The following is a 25,054-nucleotide window of genomic DNA, read 5'->3' on the forward strand; positions in this document are numbered from 1 at the left end:
TCTGGTTCGAGTGATACAGTTGTGTCAGGAAAATCATTTAACCAGGGAAGTTCAGAGGGGTCTGGGTCATTCATTGCAAGTATGCTGAACTCAGAGTGATTATATGGGGCAGTGGAGGACATTGTCATACTAGTGCCGACTATATTATTTGCATGATTTATTTCATTCCTTTTCCTCCCGTGTTCCCAAATCAATTTCAACCCATCCCAGATCAAATGGGTCCCCCTTTGGACCATGCCTGATCCATTTCCCCCCTCATTTATATCAAAGGATATAAATGCAACTGTCCAACACACCACCAATCCGAACAACATTGAAAAGAAAATTACTGCACACACAAACAAGCCGCATTCATAACTATATTTTCTAAGGCTAAAATTTCCATTTCCATTTCTATCTTCTCTAACATTGTTGACGTCGGGGGCCCCTTCCGTTGCCATGGTTGTTCCTGCATAATGATACATAAATTATATTAAGTATACACATATAGATATTCTAAAGACACTTTTTATAAATACTGTTTATTCTCATTATCTCAGTTTTTGTTCACTTTGAATAGTAATCACCTTAATTTTATCTTTTATTATAGAGAGAAATAGAGAACTAAGGATAGTCAGCGAGAGAGAGAGAAAACGAGATCTTGTCTGTCAACCCCCCTTTTTTTCTCCAATTTCTTTACTGTTAACATTTGCATTATTATTTTCTGTTTTAAATCGCATCATGCATTTCTTTTCTTGGAAGTCTTTTCTTAAGTCTGTGTCATCCCTCTTCTGTCCTGCCTGTTTCCACTTCTGGTGTCACACTGTCATAAGCTTTTCACACGTCGGACAAATGTATCCAGTATCTCAGCCCCTTTACCTTTACAGCCGTTGGTGTACAGTACACCACTTCGTATGGGCCATGAAATCTTGGAGTATTCCACGGACGTACGAAACTCCTCACATATGCCATCTCCCCTGGCTCAAGTTGACTTGTTGGGCTATCATTGGCTGGTTTTACAGTGTCATTTGCTGCCTCATGTGTGAATGGTGGTGCAAGCTGTTTTGCAATCGTACGCACTGGTTTTGTTAGCTTTGTCAAATATTTATGAAATTCTTCCCCTAGTATTGTTGCACTCCTGTGTGCATCAGACTGTCCTCACAGTTGGGAGTGTGCTGTGTGCATGCGTCTTCCTGTCGCTATCTCATGGGGGGACAAATGGTGGTCTTTACTGGGCTGATTTCTTAACTCGAACAAGGCCAGGGGTAAACAATACACCCAGTTTATTTCATGGTGTAGCATAGTTTTGAGAGTCTGCTTTTCAGGAGTCTGTTTATCTTCTCAACAACACCATTTGATTGCGGGTGATAAATCGTGCACAATTTGTGTTTTATTCCTAACATTGCTGTCACTTCTTTGAATAGATCATTGACAAAGTATGTCCCGTTGTCTGAGCGCACATCGTCACATATTCCCCAGTGGGGAAACACTACCCGCACCAAAAATTTTGCAGCTCACTTTGCATCTGGCAGGGCACAAGGGCCTGCCTCCACCCACCTTGAAAAAGGACACACTACCACTATCACGTATCGAGACCCATTGCATCTTTCGCCCTTGTCGGCATAATCTATGTGTGGCTCTTTAAATGGTCCTATTTGCTTTGGTAATGTTCCTTGTAATGTTCTCAGTGTCATCCCTGAATTCTATATTTGGCATGTTGTACATTGCATTGCCAACTTGGACATTTTTTCTTGTAATCCCGGGACAAACCAATCTTCCTTAATCTCTCCTGCTATATGCTGCTTTGCATTGTGGGCCGGGAGATGCAATTGTTGGAAAGCTATTACTAGCAATTTTTGAGGCATCACTACTTTACCTGTGTTATTTTGTTGCCAGAGAAGATCTGTTGATGACTGGCTACACCCTCTTTTTTCCCACAACTCCTTTTCCTCTGTTGGAGCTTCTTGCTGTAACTCCAATATTTGTGATATCGGCATGGAGTTGTATCCTTCCCTTTGCTCTCGTTCTACATGTTTCTGTATGGTGTACTCACCTGTAGCTTTTTTCACTAAATATGACGCTTTTTTTGCGGCAGCATCCGCTGCTGCGTTCCCTAAAGAGATGACGTCATTATTGTTTGTATGGGCCTGCATTTCACCAATGCCACAACTGTTGGTTCCTTTAGTGCTTCAATTAACTCTGCCAATAACTCAGCGTACTGCACTGGGGATCCATTTGCTCTTCAAATCCCCTTCTTCCCCAGCGTGCTAAACCCCCATGTACTGTTGTGGTCATGTATGCTGAGTCAGTGTATGCGAAGTGTCATTGCATCAACGCGTATAGTGTACCACTGTAGTACGCCAGAGGCTTGTGGCCCAGCAATGCTTTTTGTGTCAGAACTGCTGTCATCAGTGTTCCATTACAATGCGAAAATAAATACAATTTGCGCTCATAGTCTGGGTTTGCTAGAACGGGTGCTGTTGATATCAGTTCTTTCAGTGTGCTGAAGGCAGTGTGTCCATTGTATTGCTACACTCTCTCTCTGTGCTTCTTTTGAGGCCCTGTGGGAGCGGTTTTGTGTATCCTGCGTATTCTGAGATACATGCCCAACAGTAGTTACACATGCTGAGAAACTTATGCATGTCCTTCACTGTCTTGCTCGTACTGCAGCTACCCTGTTTGGGATTATTCTTTTGCCATCTTTGGATATTAGCTGACCCAAATGCAACACCTCTGCCAGGCAGTACTGAAGTTTGTCCCTGTCTACTTTGTACCCTTTGTGTGCCAGTGGTATTAATAATGTCACAGAGTCTTGCCTGCATTCGTCCTCATTCTTCCCACATACTGAATGATCATGCTCTTTGTGTCTATGTTTCCAAGATCTTCATGTAAAATTCTGCTGACTGTAAATGCTGTCCAATATTGTGATTCGGGGTCCAGTGGCACTGAGAAAAATGCATTTTTCAGGTCCACCACTGTAAAACAGGAAGCATCTTTTGGTATACTACACAGAATTGATGCCGGATTTGGGACAAGTGGAAATTCCTCTGTATGACATCATTTAGTGGGCGTAGGTCCTGTATCATCCTCCACGCCCCCCCCTTTGCTTTTTTGATAGGGTAAATACATGTGTTTCAGGGTGAATTTGAGGGTACTATAATCTCTTGTTATAATAAATCAGATACTGTTTCTTTTATCCCTTCTTCTGCTTCCCGTGATAGGGGGTACTCTTTCACCTGGGCAGCAATGCCCCTGGTTTGAGTTTATTTTTACTGGGGTCAGTTCACGCAACAGTCCCACGTCATGTGGGCCTGTAGTCCACACTCCCTTTGATACAAGTCATCATTGAAAAATGTAGGTGGTGTGCCCACCACCGCTATCAGTTGTCCGTATCATCCATATCAAAAACATTTCCTGCCACTACCGCCACTTCACCAAAGGGGGCCATGTGTTCTCGTGACTGTGGGTGTCGCTGTGTGTCCTGTGGTGGTGCTCAGTGATCATCTCTATACCTCTGATCCTGTTGTTCTGCCCTTCTCCTTCCTCCCATTGGCAGCCCATGTGGGCTTCCTGGGTGGGGGTGACCATACTGCTGTTCATTTTGATAATTGTTCATTGGTCGACTGCGACACTCACTCGAAAAATGTCCCTACCTTCCACAATTCCAGCAATTCCCGGGTCCCCTTCTAGGTCCCTGTCCCCCATACCCTCTGTACCCACCTCTTCCTCTACGGGCGCTCCTCACCTGCCACTGTGGACCTCCATATTGCTCTTCACCATTCCACTGCTCCTGTCCATTTCCTGCCCAGTTTGCTGCCATTCTTGATTGTAATGCTATTGACCCTTCCTCCTCCTCTCGTTCTCTATCTGTGGGGAGGGCGGCTACTGCTGCTGTGACCTTCACTAGTTTCGTCTGAATTAATTTAGCCTCGTCCGCCAGTCTTTTCTGTACTATCTCCTTCTCTCTCTCTTTGATTCATTTACAATGGTGTACTATTATGCTCTGTATTTCTGGCCAGCCTTTTGCTTCTATCCCAGCTATTTTATCAAGTGCCTTCAGAACTTCTTTGGGGAGGCCTCATTTTATTATGAAATAGAACAGGGAGGTGGATTGTTCCCACGCTGTGCCCGTCTGCGCTCTCCACATCTCCTGCACCCGGTGAATGAAGGCCATTGCATCTTCCTCCTAACCCATTGTGCACTGCATTACTGACTATAAATCAGGTGTGTCTGGAAAAGTATCTCTTAGTGCGTCCCATATTCTTGCCCTCACCGTGTTAAAGGAGGCAACATCATGGCGGTCACAATCCAATGTTATTCCTGGGAAGCCTGCTTTTACCCAAACCCTGTCGGCCTGGTCACCTACTGCAGATACTAGCAAACTTTCGACATCCCCTACTGCCGAAGGGACCCCTGCAATATTTTACTCAAATGCATATATCCATTTACTTGCGCCTCCTGAGAGCGGGGGCAACAATTTTAATACATTTTCTTTATCCATCTGGGCCCAGGGTATGTAATTTGGCCTCTCTCCTCCCCTGTGTATCAATGGTAGCTGCAGCCTCCCCTTGGTCCCTTTCCCCAACTCACCTTCGTCCCTCTCTTCCCTAGTACTGCCATCCGCCCCATTCTGTTCCTTAACCACCCATTCCATTCCTTCTCCATCGCCCGACGCTGGGGCGTATGTTCCATCCCTGTGGGTGCTCCTCCTGCTGCAATCTCTATTCTCCTAGTTCCTCTTCTTCTATATCGCACCAAAGTTCTTCCTACCTTTCTGATGCCATGCCCCCTCCCATTGTTTCCCCCTCGGTCATGTCGTGCCCTATCTCTATTATCCTTGTTGGTGTATCGTTTATGCAAAATATTTCCCCTTTTCCATCCCTCTTCTGTTGACCTGTCAAGTGACTGGGACATTTGTGTCTGTTCTACTCTGGTGCTGCTTGATCCCCCTTGCTCGCATATATCTCTCAGTCGAGATAATTCACTCCGGTCCATTGTTAACCTTGAGTCTAAATCTTGTGTGAATTTCTCAATATCTATTGCAAGGGTATTGACCTGTCCACTCGATCTCGGGCACACGTATGGGGGAGGTGCTGTGGGTTTAGGTGTGGTTGGGGGCGTGGGTTTTGACACATATACTGGGCACTGTACCCTTCGGCTTCGGTACTGGTTTTGGCGGAAGGGGATACAATCGTACAACCTCTATTGGACCCTCCTTCTCTTCCCCTTCCTTAATACTATTCTCTGTTGGCAGGGGAGATGAAACTTGTTTTTTTATCGTGTCTTTTCTCCTGATGGGAGGTACCTCCTCAAATAGCCTCCACAGATCTAATATCTCTCGTCTATTGTGGAGTTGTTTATCTTTGTACTTTAAAAACAGGCATGTCGCTACCATGTCCAGAACGTTCTTGTCGAACGATCCTCCCTTGGGCCATACTTGAGGTAGCCCTTTCCCTTTTAATTCCATGATCCACTGATCATGGTACTTTACAATCTTCTCGGCATAACCTGGCAAGCTCTTACAAATGTGATCTAGGGGTGCTTCTGCACCCATCCACCTTCCCACGCTTTTACCTTTACCTGATAATACTTATATGATAGTACTGTACCTTCTACAACAGTCTGTTTCTTTTGTGTTTTTGTGTATCAATTCTGTACCACAGTTTTCAAGATGTATCTTCAATTTGTCACACTTTGGGCCCCATCACATGTTTGGCGGTAACCCTTAAATGCGGCAGTAAATGCAGCGGTAGCGCTATTACCGCCGCATTTAAGGGTCTGCCAGATCATGGCCTTGCCTGATTTCCCTCCAGCTCTGAGCTGTGGGGAAATCTGCAGCAAAATTGCCCATTTTCTGGCGCTATTACCGCCAGCGGGAAATCCACTGGCGGTAATAGCATGAAAATTCCCCATTGGGCCCAATGGGGAATGAGGAATTCCCGAATGGGCCCAATGGGGAATGGGCACTAACCGTTCTACCAAACCCGTGATCAAGCGCAAATCACGCCGGGGGTTTGCCAGTAGGGCTAATAGCGCCGGCGGTAATACCACCAGTGTTACCGCCCAACTCGTGATGAGGCCCTTAATCTACACAAAATATATAAACCAGTATTACAACACCTATGCTGCCACCGCTTGCCCATGGCCACTAGTTGCAACAACCACACTGAGACATTCACATGACATTAACCACAAGACATATCACATTTAACATTAAACACAGATCTTCCTCCCTGTCCCCTCTGACCCCTGCTATTTACCCCTTTGTGTTCTATGTTTTCTCCCATTCCTGTCCCTTTTAGATTTCCCCTCCACTCAAGAAAGAAAGAAAAAAAAGAAGCGTTTCTAATTTGTACTACTCCGAGCCTCCTTCTATATGAGACTCCAACTTATTACACCTTTCTTTTTCTCTTTTTACTTCCAATACTAGTCAAGATAGCAGCACTATGCAGCGCCACCTTCCACCCCCTTGCGGAGCGAGGATCCCGTATTCCTCTTTCACCTTGTAATCTCCTCAACTTGTCCTAATGGCCATATGCAGAAAGAAATAGAAAGAATATATTAGACCCACAAAATCTCCTTTAACTATTTTTCCCTTTTACTCCCCTTTGTCTCCCCTTCTCTTTATCTGATTCCGTATACTACCCCTATATCCCTCCTCTTTCCACCTTTAATGTTGCTCGCACTTGATACTCACGTGTCTGTCTTGATCCGAGACCCTCCGGACCCGGTCCGTCTAGGCGCTGCACCACACTCAATGGCCGGCTCCGACGAGTGGTATGATGGGTTTTGCCAAGTGGGACCCGTACTCTAGCGCTCTACTGCGTGCGCACATCTAAGTGTACCGGTTGCCGTAGGCGGGCAGCTCTCTTGAGGGGGCATGCCCTGGGTCTCCACTGTGGCCGGGGATGTCTCGTGCCAAAAGGAACAAAGGGACCAATCACGTCCCCGGGTCACCACTTGAAAGTGAGAGTCCCCAAAAATACACCAATCACTCCCCAATGAGAGTCAAATAATGGACACACCCCAGGAGGGAATGAGACCAAGACCACGTGTGGGTGAAGGTAAAAAGTAAGTTTATCCAAAAACCAAAATAGAGCAAGCAGAGAACTCTGCAAACTCCGAGAGCGCTCTGCCAGACATCAGAAAACATTCACATTTTGTTACAAATCCACGTCACCTATGACGTGGGAACTAGGGATTACATGAATCGATGAGATTGGGCATTTGGGAGTAGACTGTATGGAATATGTTGGGTCAAAGCTCCAGGATTGGTGAGGCTCCACGTGGTGTCACAGTGATGCTTGGAGGTCAGCTGGGCTCATCGGGGTGGAGTGTTGAATGAGGAGATGTTTGAATTGATACATTTTAGCTCTGTGACATTTGCCCTTGTGACCACACATACCTATTCAGTGCTCATCGTAATTCATAATGCCCTGTAAATCCTACAAATTATTAATCGAACATCACAAGAAAAATAGCACATAACTGGGTGTTCTTATCTCATCATCATAAAAACACTATGCAATAAAGGGGCTGCTTTATGGGTTCAGGTACACTATCAGGGGGCACATGTCAGGGATGCCTTCATCATTCTACTTTGTTAGATCTAGTGGGGGACAACTTTATAGTATGTTAGTACAAGAGTAAAATATACTGCCACCATGGTCAGTCGTGGGTTGGGGTGAGCTTAGATACTACCTGGTCAAAGTGCTCATCGCTGGTACATCAAAAGGTGTCGGGATGAGAGGCTTGTTGCCGATATTTCTTTTAACCAGGGCCTTGGGGTGTGAACCAAGTTTTATGGTGGTGTTGTGGGTCTGGGGGGTTAGGGGAGGGCATTTCCATTTCTCCCAATGATGGGGTACTTAGTAAAGTCAGGCTGTTTGTATTTAACCTAATCACCTCCCGTATGGTATGATAATGTGTCCACTCTGTGTGTCGTAATTGGAGTACTTGGCTCGCTTCTTGAAGCCCCAGTGGAGTGTCTCTGTCGTATAGGCCCAGCACTCTAATCTTTCACCAATGGTAGTGTCGATGTTTCTGCAGGGTGTGGTCCAGGTAAATTGTTAGGATAGCCTGTATGCTAATCTAAGCCAGAACCCTTTCTATATCGGCACCCAGCTGTTGTCTCATTTTGCGCCATTGCATCAGCAAGGGGCCAAAAAGTGGGTGTAGCCTGATGCATGTAGGGAGTTTATTTAGAAGAATGGCTAGGATTTCTGCCGGCGTAAGTGGTGAGATTAAAGAGAGTTCCATCCATCTCCAGCTAGATTTGTCAGTTGTATCCAGCCATCTCTTGGCCCAGCATATTTGGGCTGATTGGTAGCATGTCTGCCAAATTGGAACAGCCAACCCATCATCATTTTTGGAGGCATGTATGATTTCCAGATTAATTCTTGCCTTCTTTGCCCATTTGTGGGTCTACGTTTTTATACATTTGTTGCGATGGAGTATTATGTACCATCATCGTTAAGTATGTGAGTTGTGAGAGGGAGTTCATTTTAAAGGCGCTAATGTGACCCATCAGGGAGAGTGGAAGTGTATTCCACCAAGCAAGGTCTGATTTTATTTTAGCCAGGGTAGGTGGGTAGTTCGGGTCTGCAATTTCCTGAATGGATGGGGTAATATGGAACCCTAGATCATTAAAAGAGTGCAGGTGGAGGCGAAAAGGGGCAACCCCACCTGGAGGCCATGGTATGTTTGGTCTGAGCGGTAGGACCTCCGACGTTGACCAGTTAACTATGTATCCCGTCATTGGCCCAAATTCGAGGAGTAGTTGGTGTAGGCGGGGAACCGACACTGCTGGATTGGTAATATATACCAGGAGGTTGTCAGCATATAGGGAAATTCAATGTTCTTCGGGCCCTTTCAGCACGCCGTTCCAGTGTGGGTCTGTGCGTAGTTTTTCAGCTGAGGGCTCGATGGATAGTGCGTAAAGGAGGGAAGAGGCATCCTTGCCTTGTACCAGTGAAGAGATTGAACATACTTGAGGTAATCACGTTGGTGATCACTTCGGCTTGGGGATTCGTATAGAGTAGCCGTGTTAGTCCCCAGAGGGGTGGTGGGAATCCGTACACTGTGAGTGCCTTAAACATGAAGTCCCACCAAACTTTGTTGAACACTTTTTCACCGTGGTCGGCAATAATAATTCGTCCCGACCATCTCGCTTGGTAAGTACATGTAGCAGGCATCTAACATTGTATGCAGAGTGTCGGCCGATGATGAAACCTGTCTGGTCGCTGTGTATTAGTTGAAGGAGGGTTTTCTCAATTGGGCGTGCACGACGTTTTGGCTGAATTTTGAGGTCCACATTTATTAACAAGACCGGTCGGTATGACCTGAATTCTTCTGGGACCCTGCCCTGTTTATGGAAAACTACAATATTGGCTGCCAACTTTGAACTTAGTAGATGGCCCAGGGTCAGTGCCTTGGAGAGCACTGTTTCAAGCAATGGGGTGAGGTGGTCCTACAGTACTTTGTATGGATCTATGGGAATACCACCCGGTCCGGCCACTTTTCCCGCTGTTAACAAGGTAATGGCTTTGGTTATTTCCGCTGCGTTGATCGGTATCTCGAATTCTAACTTTTGTGAATCACTGATTGACTTTAATTAGAGGGTGCAGAGGAAAGCGTAAAAAAAATCAGTTGCAATCAGCTTTGGGCTAGCATATAGTTCTCTGTAATAATCTGCAAAGCGCTTATTTATCTTGTTCTCATTAGTTAATAGGGTCCCGATCCGGTCTCGGATACCTGCTAGATGTTGGGAGGCTTGTCTGGTGCAGAGGGCTAGCGCCATAAAATGGAGGGGTTTAAGCGACTTCTGCACCCGCAGGGTAGATAGCTGTTTCAGCTACGATCTTTGTTTATTGAGTCGGACGTAGATAATAGGGTCACAAGTCCATTTATGTTGGGATTCCGTGAGTCTAACATCGGCTACAATTAGTGTTATGCGTTCTCTCCATCCCTTGAGTTTATGGGCCCATCGCGAGATGCATTACCCTCTGAGAAAGGGTTTATACGCATCCCAGCAGGTGACTGGCGAGTAGTCCAGAGATAGATTAGTTTGCCAGAAGAGGTCAGTGTCGTCAGCCAGGCAATTAAGGAAGTCTGGGTATGATAGTGCTTGTAAATTTAGATGCCAAGGTGATCTAGCGGGTGTGGTTCTGGGAAGTTCTATAAGGAGAAGTACTGGTGCATGGTCCGAGACGGTCATGGCAAATATTGTGCATTGTACTTGTGAAAGGATTCTCACTGGGGCAACTCAATAGTCTGGAATAGGATTTATGGGAGTTAGAGTAGAACGTGAAGTCAAGGCATTGAGGATGAAGGGTTCACCAGATATCGGCTAGCGCAAGTTCAGACATCAGGGTTAGTAAGGTTGTGCGTTTACGTGGAGTAGGGGGTTGTGTCAAGGGGTGCTCTGGTGTTTTTTTGGGGCATCCAGGAGTGTGTTCCCGTTGCCTCCTAAGAGTATGAGATTCCCCATATGTTGCGCAGATTTTGAGAATACCTGCGTGAAAAAAGTAGGTGTGTCATTGGTTGGGGCGTATATGTTTAGGAGGGTGAGGGGATGTTGGCAGAGCAGGCCCTGAACAAGGACATATCTTCTAGCTCCGTTTGAGATGGTGTGTAGAGCTTGGAACTGAACGCACTTGTGAATAAGGATTGATAGCACTCTTTTACCTCTGTGTGACGAGTGAGCTGCTGCCCCTACCGAACCTCGTTTTAATTTCCCTGATTCAAGTGCGTCACTCTGAATATTTCGTATATAGTTGAGAACTGGTCTTCTTTTGATAGGGTGTCCCAGACCTTGTACGTTGAGTGTCACTAATCATAGAGTAATAACAATAAGGTCCAAACTGCTGGTTAAATGATTCGACAAAATGTTTTTAGAAATAAGTATTTAGATATGCAGTGTATCATGTGATGATATCACTAGAAAAACAAATTTGGTGGCTGTGGCTGACTTTAAAAGCAATCAAGAAAATACTGAAAAGTAAAAAACATTTATTTTCATTATTGTGTTACGAAAGTCCAAATTAGACCAAAGAATCAGTAAAAAAATACATATGAAATCAGTGAAGACATTGTGACACTTATTAGACAGTCTAGTATTAGACAATAATGCAGCAAAGTATTTAAACAGAAAAACTTTAAATATTAAACAAGAAAAACAGAATAGATCATTTTTGATTCGGAAAACAATATATATCTGCACAATAATTGTGGTGAATTTTTCAAATTGTAACTTTGAACAGGTCTGCCAACGTGCAGGTGTCTTTTACATAAATGTTCTTTGAAACTTTTTAATAGGCAAAGAATTCACAGACATCTAGAACACCTTTCGGCAAATAAGCCACCTGTTTGGCAATGATCATCAAAAGTGTCCCCATTAGGTCACCTACACAGACAACTATTTATCATAAATTGTATGCATCTTCAATAAAGCAGAAGATAACTGATTTCTTCTCTAAAGGGCGTAGTTTGAGCTTGGGAGACGTACGGCTAGCAGATGCTCCATCATTGATCTAGGTGAACGAGGTACATTTTGAGGAAGATATTGCGGGTGTTAGGTAAGAATTAGTGCAGTCCAACTGGTGTGGGACTACACAAGACTTATCTCTTGGTATTAGGTAACCCACCTTTCAATATAGGCCTGTACTACGCAAGTTGGTAGTGTGACTGAGCAGCAAGGCTTATCTTAAGAGGGGTAATGTGAGCTGTAGAGCTGTATAATGAAATCAGTAAATACAAGTATCCAATTAAACACTTACACACTAAAAGTTATATACTACTTTATTTAATTATTTATTTATTTATTTTTTACATATAATGCTATTTAAAGCATTCTTTAAAAAGCAGGAATTAGCTGTAACATGATTCCCAAAGTAGGATTCAATTCAAATATTGAACAATAAATCAGGTGAGTAATTCATTCATATTTTACACATGTTCCAGCAACCAGAGGTGACATCATTTGAGGTCAGTATAGCATTTACATAGTATCATCTTTGCAATGTTGAGTTTTCAAGGAAGGAAAGGTTAAGGTTAGATCAGAACAGATTGATAGGTTATAAGAACAGTTAGATTATCCCAAAGGAATGCAGGAAGTCTATTAGACCAGTATTAAAGTGTTCAACATTTAAAACCAGTGAGGGAAAAGCACTGCTAACGCCAATAGGTTCAGAAGGAGGCCCTTAGGGAGCCAGAACAGCCAAAGTCAATGGGCAAAGTCAAAGTTCTGATTCTCTTCTTCTTAGAAATATGTTCTAAAATAGTCAGCCTTCAAAAGAGAAATTACAGCAACTCAAGAGGAGTCACCTTTAGAAAGCACAAGCTCTAAGGCCAATGCAGGTAAGTAGAGGTCAAATTAGTGTAGGGTTAAATCGCACTCCCAAAGATAGGAAGCACCCCAAATGGCAAAAGGATAAAGTATCCCAAGCCCCAGAGTACCTTTGAAATGAAGATGTTGTTCCAGCTGGTTGCCTTCGTGATGCAATGCGGTAGACCCGTGTTCCTGGTCCTTGGTTGTGGTGACAAAAGGGAGGACATCTGGTGGGATCCTGCTGCAGCACTCGAGAGAAGGACTCAGCAGAAATGGATTTCCATCAATTCTGTGGCTCTTGTGGTTTTGGCATCTTTTTATCAATGCCAACGAAGAATGAAAAACTTTGGTTAGGATTTCCTTGATCCCTCCGTCCTGGGCTCTGGTGAGGGGACTATGGATGGGGATTTCTTGCTTCTGTTGGGTCCTCTGGATGCCCACGAAGATCTGGCCAGATTCAGACTTCGAAGACAATGCACTCACAAATGGTCGACGTACCCCGGGTATTGGGTTTCTGCAGCCTTAGAAAGTCACTGTTACGCTCACCTGGTATCCACGGGGGGCCACACGATACTGGATGGAGGTCTAAGCGCTATCCCCGACCCCTCTCTGCTTGGTTATGTGCCAGACGTTGGGTAGAAACTGTAACAGGAGAATGAAGGGTTATTGCTCACCTTAGGTTTTTGTACGTTGACCTCTCCATCCTGCGTCTCTGTGCAGGGGCGCGTGGTTGGTGCAGGCGTTCCATGGACCTAGTTGCTTCACTGGTCCGTGTGCCCTTATATCGGGTCCAGACTGGCTGTGACTCTGACTCTGCTTGCAGTCTTCCAGGTGAGTTATAATATCTTTTCTGTCTTTATTCTGTCTCTTTTTTTCCCTCCGTTTTCTCTGTCTTCTCAGCGTCTTGCTCCTCTACGATGTTCCCTAACAATGTCTCTTTTTGTTTTCCCAGGGATGGTTGCGATCTCAGAGTTGCCGCGCCGATGGCGAAGACCACGGTGAGTTATTGATGCGCGGAGCACTACACTGTTTATTGTTGTTAATTGCTAACCTGTGTTCTCTACTCTTTGTACAGGTTGCAGTGATGTTTTGGAGTGATGAGCGATTGAAGCGCTGCTTGCCCAGGTAAGTGCTTTGTTAATGCTGACCTTGCTCCTTCTCCCTTGCAGGTTGCGGTGAAACCCGGAGATGGGCAAGGTACGAGAAGTGCAGGGTGCTGCCAGGACTCGCTGTTTGCCCAGGTAAGAATTGTTATTAATGCTCTCCTTGTTTCTTTACCTTTGCAGGTTGCGGTGAACTCTGGAGATGGGCGAGGTAAGCAAAGCGCTGGATAGATTCAAGACTGGTTACTTCACAGGTAAGTGTTCTTGCTCGCTAATACTGTTCTTGTTCTTCCAGGTTATTAATGGAATCCGGATCTAGGACTTCAGGATCGGGAAGCCGGAGAAGCAGAAACGCGAAACGTGTTCTGCTATTTGGGTGTGGTTTAAATAGCCCAGGTAAAGTAGTTTCAGGCCAAGTAGGTCCAGGCCCAGCCACACCCAAAACACTAGACCGCATGGCTTGGTTCTAAAGACCTGAGTTGTGTAATAGGCCTCCATGTTGGATTAAAGTCCAAAACTGGTATTGCTTTATTCCTGTTAATGAGCCTGGTGCCAAAGGCACCAGGACTGACTCCATGTATGTTTCTGATGGAGTTTTAAGGCCCTTGGGGCCATTGTGAAGGGCTTTAGCCCCACTGCTGCCACAGGGCTGTTATACCTGAGGGGGTCAGGGGCATGGATCGTGACAGCACTCCCCCCTAAGGCCCCTCGCAACGTATTTCCTCTGTCTGGCCCTGGTTTGATTGGATGGTTCCGATGAAATCGTCTTACCAGTCGTGGCGCATGGACGTGCTTGCTAGGCTCCCATGTCCTGTCCTGAGGGCCGTATCCCTTCCAGTCCATTAAGTAATATAACTTGGACTTGGTGTGTTTAGAATCTAGGATGTCTTTGACTTCAAATTCAGGTTCTCCGTTAACCAATACCGGATTTGGTGGTGTTTTGACCAGAGTTCCAAGCTGAACAGGTTTTAAGAGTGACACGTGGAATACGGGATGGATCTGCATATTTGGCGGTAAAGCTAGTTTTACTGCCACGGGTTTTAAAATAGCCTTGATGGTATAGGGCCCTAGATATGTGGGACAAAATGTTCGAGTTCCTCTTATGGGCACGTGCCGAGACACCAACCAGACTTCATCTCTGAGTTGGTAGTCTGGGGCTTTTCTTCGGTGTTGATTAGAGAATCTTTTCTGTCTTTCTTTGGCTTGGATCAAGTGTTCTGCTGAATTTTTGAAGGCTTGAGTGATGGTCGTATGTAAAGTCTTCACTGCAGACATTTCCAGGGCCATGGGGGTATCTAATTCGGAAGTACGTGTGTGCCTGCCATACACGGTATAGCATGGACTCTGTCCGGTACTGGTGTGTAGCGAATTGTTGTAGGCATATTCGACTATCCACAGCATATCCTTCCAGATTTCTTCCACTTGATGTAACATGCACCGTAGGTATTGCTCTAGTGTCTGATTTGTCCGCTCCGTTTGGCCATCAGTTTGAGGCTGGTGACTAGTGAAGGCGAGCGTCCCCCAGATAGCACGATCCTCCCCACAATGAGAGCCAATAATGGACTCTCCCAGGATGGGAATAAGGCCAAGACAAAGTGCGGATGAGTGTAAATGGGAGTTTATCGATCAGGATAGGGCATGCAAAGAACTCTGCAAACTCCGAGAGTGCTCTGTCTGACAACAGCAAAGACAGGCGTATATATTTACAAAAAACGTCATAAGAACCTACATACTATAGGGGGCACAAGTTTGTGGGGATTGGGTGGCGACGACTAGCTATAGGTGCTGCTGCGATGTGGTTTGCTGTGGCTGGAGGACGTGGGCTGGGCCTGGCCTGGCAGGTCAGCTGGGCTCCTCCGGAGGGTGTTGTTGTGCCAAATGTGACCAGTGTCAGAGATGAATGTCTTTCCTGACTTTCTGCCCTAGGGCCACGCACACCACAGTCATTCAACCTTGCAATATTATCTTCCCTGGTAAATCTTCTAATATGTTATTCTACAGGTTAATGCAACACAGGAGGAATGCACCTAGAGTGGGGTCTGTTGGCGATTCATCAATACATGGTTACCATTGTCCTGTTGACCGGGTATCATAGGTCGTGGGATTGGGTCTCGGGGCATGGGACAGGCGGTCCGTGTTATCATGCCTTGTTAGAAGTCATTATGGATGTGTTCCTGTAATGTTGCCATAATATTGGGTGTCCTAATTTTACAGGGGCCATTAACCTAAGGTGAGCCGGTGGGTCGTGGAGCCTAAGAAAGGGCGCCTTTGGATCTGTGTTTTAAGGCCGGGGTTTACTGCTGGGTTGTAAATAATTCAGGTGGCAGGCCGTGGCCTTGGGTGCTGCGGGGGGAATGTGAATGCTTGAAGCGGCTCCAGCCAAATTGGGGGAGGTGGAGCAGCGCGGCACAGGCCTCTGCTTTTTCGTCTGGCAAGCTTCATTGGGAGGAAGGGGGGAATGGCCTTGCATGTGCTCACAAAGGTATTTTCCTCGTGTGTTGCAGATTTTAGGTGGACGAGACATAAACATTCATATAATATACAATACTCATTGAGTCTTTTCAAAGCTCACGTTTTGACATTGCTAGTGCCATCCATATGGGCAATTTGAGCACATTACGTATACACTACTTTTTAGCGACTACAACATTTTGTTATATGCTTATACATGCGCGGTAAGTGAGGTAGTAGTAAGGTTGGTGGAGCACGCAGGTACAACCCGCCAGTGAGACTGACGGCAGTGGCACATAGTGGGCTTGGACACACATATGGTGCATTTTCGTGCACCCCTTACATGAGCCCTCAATATGGTTGCATTTGTCTTCCTTTGCACTCTAGCAGCATTAGTTCAGTTTTGGCACGGGACCGTGGGGTGCAGTCTTCTCGATAACACACATAACATGAAAAACCCCCGGGACGCTAGTACCATTTGCGCATAGCTACAGGGATGTGGGTGCTTCATCCCTAATGTCATATGAGCACCCATTCTGCCATTTTTATACATTTTACAGGTTTTTTAGTCAGAGAGGTTGTGGAGAGAACGCTTCCATCACAGGTGGTTTGCTCATTAGTATTTGGGGACTCTGCTGTTGTCATGGGACCTTTGTACAGTTCTTTTCCACCCAGGCCCTGCTGGCCGGGTCATGCTGGAAACAGCGATACACTGCGGAAGGTGAAATGTTACAGTGTTGGTATCTAACACTAGCTCATGTCCGTCTGTTCGTGGGAACGGGCTCTCAGCGGATCTGCCAGAGAGCTGTGGCCACAGGGATAATTGAAACTCTCCAAGGGTGGGGGCCGTGCTGCGGTGCACAGGGCTCAAACCATCTATATTAGACAAAATGGTTTCTGAGGCCTAGCTAAATTCAGCGGGTTTGGTCAATGTCTTCAGCCAGTGGCCCATCCACCACCTGGGCCCTGGTGGTAGGGGGGACCCCTGACGAGCCATGGACCTCAGGGAGAGGATGCAGGGGAGGGGGGGTCTTTTGGACCAATCCTCCCTTACATTTCCCCCCTTTCGTTACTTAAGTAATGAATTCTTTAAATCCTCCAATCTCCTGCACTCTTCCTCGTCAATTATTGCATCATCCCATGCAGGTGTGCCTTTTATGGGCATCCACGCTCTGCACACCCCTCGCAGGCTCTCACCTCTCCTAGCATATTCATCTGGGGTGCAAGTTAGGTATATACATCCGCTCTCCCCTTCCAAGTCCACCCACACCTCCTCGTACCATTCCAGTATACGGGGCTCTTTAATGGTAGTATGCCACAATTTATCTACTATATCCTTGTCGTGGTACCTAGGCACTAGCTGATAACTCGGCGTGTCATCTGTTCCTGTTTGTACCTGTACTTCCTGAATAGTTTGTATTGTACCGCGGGCGTTGCCCATTGTCACCATCATCATTGCACCATTCGGCACTGTGTTAGCACAACATCGAAGACCCACCTGGCACAGGCAAAAAATAAAAAGGAGGAACACTACAGCCGGCATCAATAATGTCACAGTCATTCCCAGCCACGATGGAACCCAGGAGAAGATATTGTCGAACCACGTGCTTTCTTCTGCTCCACCTTCCATTCTCATTCTTTCTCCTAGGTTATGTACTGCTTCAATCACATGGGACACGGAGCCGTTGTCTGCGTCTTCGGAAGGTACGAAAGTGCTGCAGGCACTTCCAATTTTTCGGCAAACACCTCCGTCCATCGCTGTCAACAGGTCCAAGACATACCTGTTTTGCATGGTCATTAGCCGTAGTGCCCGCAGTTCCACTTTTATTACGTTAAATCCTTCTTCGGTATCATTTGCCAGCTGGATCAGCTCCCAACGTGTGATTTGGAGCCACTTTGCATTTGCTCGCGCCTGGATGCTTGGGATGAGTGAGGCGAAGAACGTTTCTGCAGAGCTAAATAATCAATATCTATCTGGGATCTGCGCCAGCAGTTCCGATGATGCTTTTGATATGTAGTTCAAGGAGCGTTTGTTTCGGGACAGCACCCCTTCCTTGTTCCCTGAAGACAGGACGTATACTTGTGACTCTGCAGTTGGCTGGGCCGCACTCTGTTGGGTGTTTCCTCGCGTCTTCTTGCTCCCATCAATGTGGCTTTCCGGGATTCCCATTAGTGCGGAGTGTAGGGTGGCCAATGAGCAGCTGCCACCCCATGATTGTGGGAGGTGTAGGTACGCCTGGTTGCCACATACCCAATAGGTGTCAATTAGGGCCGCTGTCCCTTTTCTCATATCTGGGATGGTGAGGGTCTTGTTACAGTTCTTGTTTGCCCCCATGGTGGTTCTCCCATCTCCCTTAAAACACAGTTCATAGTTTATTTCCTTCTGCAGCTTGAAGGGTTTTTCAGTGGCTGTTACCCAAGTCAATTTTGAGATGCGTTCCTTCCATACTGGTGTGCATGTTTCTTCTATCCATTGCAGTTTCTCTGGTGCCACACCCCTCAGTGCTTCAGCCTTGCACATTATTTCTTCGTCCTTCCACTTGTTGTCTGAAAAAAGTGTCCCCTTTATTATAAAAAATGGCTCCTCCAGACATACCTCTCCTACTGCCTTTGGATAACAGGTCTTCTCGTTCTGCAGCATTCTGAAAGTTACCTCATGTGCCTGGTAGGTATTCTTAATTCTGCACAACGTGAGATGAAGGAGACACTGGGCATCGACAATAGGCAACTCTTTGGGTAACAATACTTTGGGTGTACCTGAAGCATGGGGAATGAGGGAGCAGACATAACAGCTCTCATTTGTTGTTTGCTTAGCCGTTGCACTCATGTCCGCATACCATTTATTTGTCTGGTGGGGGTGTTCGTGGGTCTTCCATTTTGTCTAATCCTAACCCATAATACTCATCATACTTCCTCCTCCCGCCTCCCTTTTCCGTCTGTTATTTCTTTTTCTAAGGTTTTTCCCAGCCTCATGGGCGATGGACAATGTGGGTGCCCCTTTCTCCCTCTCGCCCCCCTTTGCCCAATCATCATATAATATTTCATATCTCGCTGTCATTTCTTCATTCTCTTTCTTTATGCTATCTCGCAGTGTGTTTTTGTTTACGAGAGCGGGCCGGCTGGTGGGGGTGTTATATAACCAGGATATAGCAGAGGGGTTACGATCATTTAGACTGCGGGCATTGTAACTAGATACCTTTGGCGGGGAAATTGTGCTGTTTTGCATTTTTCCCTGCAGACCTTCATTTTGCGAGATAGCAACATTGGATGGTGTCGTGTAATATCCCCATACCAGTTTAGTTCCATCCCGTACCAAAAAATCACCTTCTTTAGTATTTATAATTGCTGTTTCATTTGTCACATTAGTCCCGTTAAACCCTCCCCCCTCGTTCATCTCGATAGAGATGAACGCTATGAACCAATACGTAACCAGGCCAAACATAATTGTAAAAAATAATGTAATGCATACAGACAATCCACACTCATATGAATATCTACATCTCTCAGCTAAAAATTCTCTATATCTAATAAATCTATCCGTTGCAGGCTGCCCGCTAGTTGCCATGGTAGTTCCTGTTTGAGATATAAATGTGCATTAAGTGCATGCATGTAAACTACCAGTACCAAGATATCATGGAAGAGGAATGGAATTGGGTAGGGGAGCGGGGTTGGGATGTACAGAGAAGGGAGCAGACACTATACATATTCATCACATTATTATTTACACATAAATCCTTTTTTTTTTTTCAATCTTTTCATCTTTATAGATAACCTCAAATATAATGGTTCTCGTTAACAATTTTATCAGTCATGTACATTTCGTCCACTCACATGTTCACGTTCACTCTTTTTTTTTTCATTAGTATTGTTTGCTGTTGTCTGTGCCCCCTCATCCACCTCTTCCTGCACACTATTATATGCCTTTCGCACATCCGTCAAATGTACTCAATATTTGAGCCCCTTCACTTTTACAGCCGTAGGGGTACAAAATACCACTTCATATGGTCCGTGGAATCGTGGCGCATTCCACCGGCGCACAAAGCTCTGGACATAAATGAACTCTCCCGGCATCAGTTGTACCGGTATTTCAGGTTCCGTAAGGGACTCCATGGTGTTCCCTTCTTCCCTTGTGAATGGTGGTGAGAGCTTCTTTGATATTGCGCGCGCTGCCCTAGTTAGCTTTTTCAGATATTCTGTGAACTCATCTCCCAATATTGCGGCGCTTCTGTGCGCATCTGAGTGTTGGTGCAGTGGGGATTGTGCTGTGTGCATTCGTCTCCTTGTCACGATTTAGTGCGGGGACAAATGGTGGTCCTTGCTTGGCTGATTCCTCAGCTCAAACAGCGCAAGGGGCAAACAGTAAATCCAGTTTTTCTTTAATGAGAAGCACAATTTGGACAATCTCCCTTTTAACAGTCCGTTCATCTTTTCTACCACGCCATTACTTTGAGGATGATAAATCGAGCACAATTTATGTTTTATTCCCAATAATGCCGTCACTTCTTTGAAGAGCTCGTTCACGAAGTGAGTGCCGTTGTCTGAGCGAATTACGTCACAAATTCCCCAGCGCGGATATACTTACCTTACTAGGAACTTTGCAGCGCTTTTAGCATCAGGTCGTGCATATGGGCCTGCTTCCACCCATCTCGAGAATGGGCATACAACCACAATCATGGAGCGTGCCGCATGAACCTTTCTCCCATATCTGCGTAGTCAATGTGCAGTTCTCTGAATGGCCCTATCGGTTTTGGAATTGTTCCCCTGAGTGTACGTAACGTCATTCCAGAGTTGTATATCTGGCACGTTGTGCATTCCATTGTCAATCTTGATATGTGCGCCTGGAGACAGGGCACGAACCAGTCCTCTTGTATTTCTGCTGCAATGTGTTGTTTGGTGTTGTGTGCTGGAAAGTGTAATTGCTGAAAAGCTATTTCTAATAGCTTTAATGGCATTACCACTTTTCCTGAGTTATTTTGTCGCCATAGTCAGTCTGTTGCTGATTGGCTGCACCCTCGTTTTACCCACATCATTTTTTCATCACCACTTGCTCCTTCCTGCAGCTCTAGTATTTGTGATATGGGCATCGCATTGTATCCTTCTGGGAGCTCTTCGTTTGTCTTGTGCTGTAGCATGTACTCACCTGTTTCATGTTTTGTAAAGCATGAGGCTTCCTTGGCAGCAGCGTCCGCTGCCGGATTCCCCAAAGACACAACGTCTGTGTTGGACGTATGAGCTTGGCACTTCACTATCGCTAACACTGTTGGATCTTTTAGGGTCTCAATCAACTCCTTCAGTAACTCTGCATGTTGCACTGGGGTCCCATCTGCTCTCCGAAACCCCCTCCGCCCCCATCTTGCCAGACCTCCATGTACTCTTGTCGTCATGTGAGCTGAATCTGTGTATATTGTTACTGCACAACCTTTAGCTGCATGTAATGCTTCTATTAGGGCAATGAGTTCCGCTGCGTGTGCTGAGAAATGTGATGGAAGGCGATACTGCACTAGTGTCTCATACTCACCTTCTTCTAATCTCACCACTGCCAATCTACATGTTTCTCTCCCGTGTCCATGTCAATCGATGCTGACCCATCCACAAAGTACACTTCCCCCTCGCTCAGGGCATTCTCGCGCACCACTGTGTCCTCCCCTCTTTCCCCTGTGTAAGTCGCACAATCGTGTTCCTGCATGTCCTCCAGTGTGCATGTTTCTGTAATGAATGTTGCCGGATTCACTGTCCTGCATCGTACCACATGGATATTGGTGCTGGACAATATTATTTCATAGGCAGTTGCTCGCTGTGTGGTCAGTGTACTCTTTGATCTCTCAAGTATTGCAAATAATGAGTGTTCCACAAACAATGTGACAGGGCATCCCATTACTATTGTGGCACTTTTCTCAATTGCGAACGCGGCAGCAGCGAGTGATTGCTCGCACGCGAAATGTCCTTGCATCACCGCATCCAAAGTGCCACTATAGTAAGCCAACGGTTTGTGTCCTAGGGAAGTCTTTTGTGTCAGTACAGCTGTCATGAGTGTCCCCTTGCAATGTGAGAACAGGTAACATTCGCGTTCATAATCAGGATTGGCGAGTACTGGAGCACTCAAAATCAACTCTTTTAGTGACTTGAATGAGTCACTCATCTCGTCTGACCATTCTATTTTCCTGTTTTCTTGTTGTGCCTCCTTGAGTGCTTGCAGTAATGGTCTGGTGTAGGCTGCATAAGCTAATATCCATGCTCTACAATAGTTACACATTCCCAAGAATTTCTGCATCTCTTTTACTGTTGTGGGTTCTCTTACTGATCTTATTGCTTCTACCCTGTCAGGGATTATTCTTTTTCCGTCTTTTGATATCAGCTGCCCCAAGTACAGGACTTCTTCCTGACAGTATTGTAGCTTTTCCTTGTCCACTTTGTACCCCTTATTCGCCAGCAGCGACAGGAGTATTACTGAGTCTTTTCTGCATGTTTCTTCATTTTGGGCGCAGACGAGCAAATCGTCTACGTACTGAATGATTGTACTTTCAACTGATAAATTACCCAGGTCTTCGTGTAGTATGCGGTTGAATATGCTTGGGCTCTCACAGTATCCCTGTGGTAGTCTGCAATGTTCGTATCTCTTTCCCCCTAATGTGAATGCTGTCAGATATCTGCTTTCTTCTGCGAAGGGGATGGAAAAGAATGCGTTTTTCAAATCGACCACTGTGAAATGTGATGCCGTTTTTGGGATACTGCATAATATTGAAGCAGGGTTCGGCACCAAAGGGAACTCTTTTTGTATGACATCATTTAGGGGGCGTAAATCCTGGATCATCCTCCAAGCCCCTCCCTTTGCTTTTTTGATCGGGTAGATACATGTGTTACGTGGGGAGTTTGAAGGCACTATTATCCCCTGTACTAGCAATGCAGTTATTGTCTCTTTTACCCCTTCCTCAGCTTCGCGGGACAATGGATATTGTTTCACTCGGGGTAGAATTGCCCCTTGTTTGAGCTTTATTACCACTGGTGTCACTCAATGCAACAACCCCACATCATGGGGGCCTGTTGTCCACAAATTGTTTGGCACCAGTCGCATATCATCATCAAAAAATGACGGTGGTGTTCCCACCACTGCCATCAACTGGACAGGAATTTCTTTAGCCTGAATCAAAATGTCACAGGGCATTGCTATTTCCATTATTATTTCGCCATCATTGTCTGAATCAGAGAAGAGATCCTCATCAGATAAGTCCTGTAAGGCAATATTGGCGTTGATGCACAGTACAGTGCGCCATTCACATCCATCTATGTCCATCCCAATTACTGCAATCCTTTTTGCTGATACCTGTACAGCATGCAAGTCTAATGATACCACTGACCCTAGTGCTATGTCTGGGCGCACTATTCGGCGGAAGATGAATTCCGCGGGTATTCTCCAATCCAGCTTTTTTAGCTCAGGAACTACTTGGGCCAGTGTTTTCAAACCTTCAATGAACATTCTTTCGTCCACTGGCAGGCCACGTATTTCCGGAGCAGTTGTTTGAGCCTGTACTACCAGCATTACACGTAATGGGCATATTCCTGGTGTTGAACACACTATTCCTCTTTCTGTGAATGATATTGTCATGTTGAGTTTGCTAAGAAGGTCCCTCCCTAGCAAGTTTACTGGCGAATGTTCATAATACAGTAAGGGTGTTTTTACAGTTTTACCCCCCACTGTCACATCCAAAGCTTCTGTGTAAGGAACTTCAATTACAGCCCCAGAGAACCCCTGTGTCTCTAACTTCCGGTTAGATAACGGAAACCGGCCCTCCCTAATACATGATTTCTCCGCTCCCGAATCCACCATGAATATGAACTGCTTGTCTCCTATCTGCGCCCCTACCAATGGTTCCTCTGCTGCATCGTAGGTTGTAGATAGAACAGGACACGCAAGTGTTCTCTGTGGGCTGTCCTATGCGGGGTGTCTCATAGCCCCCCCTGGTTGAACACACTCCCTGAAACTACTGATACACCACTATAGGGGGCTGGTGCTGGGGCTCCATTTGCTGTTGTTGCGAAAGGTTGCCTGGGGTGTAGTGCATAGTGTCATTGTTCTGCGGGTGATTCTGTGTTCTGTATTGGTGTCCCTGCCGTTGTTCAGGGTACCCCTGCCCTGGGTCTCTTTATTGTTGTCCCATTGGGAGACCGTATGGGCTCCCCGGATGAGGATGGCCATAGTGTTCTACCTTGGAAACCCGTTGCTTGGTCTACTCCTGCACTCTCTTGAAAAGTGCCCCCACCTCCCGCAGTTCCAACAACTTCCTTGCGCACCCCTGGGACCCTGCCATCCGTTTCCTCCCATTCCCCCATACCCTTGTCCACCCCCTCTTTGGCCCCTGTACCCGCCTCGTCCCCCTTGAGGGGCCCACTCTTGCCACTGCGGACCTCCACTCTGCTCCTGTTAGTTTCACTGCCGTTGCCCCGCTCCTGCCCGATTCGTTGCCATCCTCCCCTGTATTGCTACCAGCCCCTCCTCCTCCTCATCTCCCTCTCTGTTGTGTGGGAGCGCGGCTACTGCTGCAGCGACCTTCACCAGCTTTGTTTGTACTAGTTTCGCCTCGTCTGCCAATCTTCTCTGCGCCACCTCCTTTTCCCTCTCTTTTATTCGTTTGCAGTGGTGAACTATTATACTCTAAATTTCAGGCCATCCTTTTGCTTCTATGCCTGCTATTTTGTCAAGTGCCTTTTGCACCTCTTTTGGGAGCCCCCTCTTTATTATAAAGTAGAATAGTGATGTCGATTGATACCAGGGCGTACCCGTTTCTGCCCTCCACATCTCTTGGACCCGAAAAATGTAATCCATAGCATCTTCCCCGTCGTTCATTGTACATTGCATTACTGACTGCAAATCTGGTGTATCTGGAAACGTTTCCCGTAAAGCATCCCACACCCTGGCACGCACTGTGTTAAACGAGGCACCATCATGGCGATCGCAGTCTAACGTTACTCCCGGGATGCCAGCTTTTACCCATACTCTGTCAGCCTGATCCCCAACTGCTGATACTAGCAAACTCTTCACGTCGCCTATTGCTAGAGGTACCCCGGCTGTGTGTTTCTCAAAGGCATATATCCACTTGCTTGCCCCTCCTGATAGCGGGGGCAATAACATTAACAAATTGGCTTTATCCATCTGAGCCCAGGGTATGTAATTCGGCCTCCCTCCTCCCCTGTGTAT

This window comes from Ambystoma mexicanum, chromosome 6q (assembly GCF_040938575.1).
Source record: "Ambystoma mexicanum isolate Mex_15411 chromosome 6q, UKY_AmexF1_1, whole genome shotgun sequence".
NCBI lineage: Eukaryota > Metazoa > Chordata > Amphibia > Caudata > Ambystomatidae > Ambystoma > Ambystoma mexicanum.